Genomic DNA, 1604 nt, shown 5'->3' with positions numbered 1-1604 from the left:
GCTTGTCGAAGTTTTTATTTAGCAAAACAGCACAGTCAGAGACCCATTCCGCCCCGCACTGCTCCAACGGCGTCCATGCGACCAAATTAACCGGCGCGTCTGTGGACTGCGGGAGGAAAGTACAGGCGGCGACGGGAATTGAACCCGGGTCGCTGGCGCTGTAACAGAGGGTCCAAGTGGCCGCAGTCTGACAGGGCGCTAAGGAAGACGAGCCTTGCCTTTACGTTATTAGTTCAGGCACTGAGTCAAAGAGCTGTGAAGTCATGTTACAACTTTACAAAACTCTGGTTAGGCCGCGTCGTGTCTTTGGGTCCAAGACCACATCGGCACAGGGTGACATTAGGCCGCATCGGGAGCAGTGCCTGTCGCCCCTTTACGGGAAGGGTGTGGGGGCTTTAGGGAGGGTGGGGAAGAGGCTCACTTGGATGCTGCCTGAATTCGAGGGCAGGGTCCACGAGGCTGGACAAACTTGGGCTGTTTTCTCCAGAGGCAGAGGCATTGAAATACGGCTGGTATCTCCCCACCCCCAGAAGGAAACGCCTAAAATCATAGGGCGTGCATTTAAAGTGAAAGGGGGGATATATGTGGGCAAGTTCTGTTTTACACAGAGTGCGGGGGAATGAAAAGACTCAGTTTGACACATGGATGTGCATCTGGCGAGGCCGCGCTCTCCTGGGGGATTCTGGTTACAAACAGGGTGGGAGAGGGGTGCAGGAAAGATGCACCGGGATGTTGCTGGGACGGGCCGAGGAACTCAGCAGCAACTGGAGAATTAAGGTGGATGTTTCGGGCCGAGACCCTCCCATGGGGTGAATCGTCACTGTCTTTTTCCTCTGGATTTCAGGGGAGAGGGGAGGGGCAGCTCTTTTTAAAATCAGAGGGTGTGGAGTGTCCGGCCCGAGCTGCCGGAGGGGAGGGGAGGGGAGGCAGGGGAGTCACCGCTCGGACAGGTGCAGGGGGGTCAGGAAGGCACCTCGGGGGGGGGGGGGGGGGGGGGCCGAAGCCTCTGCTGTAGAGTTGGGATCGAGCGGCCGATCGGAAGCTGGGGTGGGAGGAGGACGGGGGTGAAGCTGCCCAGTGAGGGGGAGAGACCCTGGCACCCTGTTCACATACACGGGGATGGGATGGGACAGGACCCACCTCCCCAGTTCCCATGGTGACGGCGACATTACCCCCTCCACCCGTTCCTGGACTGATGCCCCTCCCACCTCCTAGTTTGGTGGTGACGCCCCCCACCCACTCCCCCGTTACCAAGGAGACCGCGATGTTCCTCACCCTCCGTTACCGGGAGACGGCGAGGCCTCCAACTCCCGGCGGGCCCCCGGGCCGGGAAGTCCCGCTCCGACTTCGGTTTCACTTTCGCTCCGCTCCCGCCTGCGAAAATGTCGGCGCTTGGTATCGGCGGCCCGGCCCAGGAACTGGTGAGGGAGGGAGAGGGGTCGCCCCGGGGCTGGTGAGGGAGGGAGAGGGGTCGCCCCGGGGCTGCGTGAGGGAGGGAGAGGGATTCCGGAGGAGGGATCGGTCCCGGGGCTGGTGAGGGAGGGAGAGGGGTCACCCCGGGGGGCTAGTGAGGGAGGAGAGGGGGTCGAGACCAGGTGCTGGTG

This window comes from Hypanus sabinus, chromosome 26 (assembly GCF_030144855.1).
Source record: "Hypanus sabinus isolate sHypSab1 chromosome 26, sHypSab1.hap1, whole genome shotgun sequence".
Taxonomy (NCBI): domain Eukaryota; kingdom Metazoa; phylum Chordata; class Chondrichthyes; order Myliobatiformes; family Dasyatidae; genus Hypanus; species Hypanus sabinus.
The sequence above is the reverse complement of the archived record's forward strand: the minus strand, read 5'-3'. Positions refer to the sequence as shown.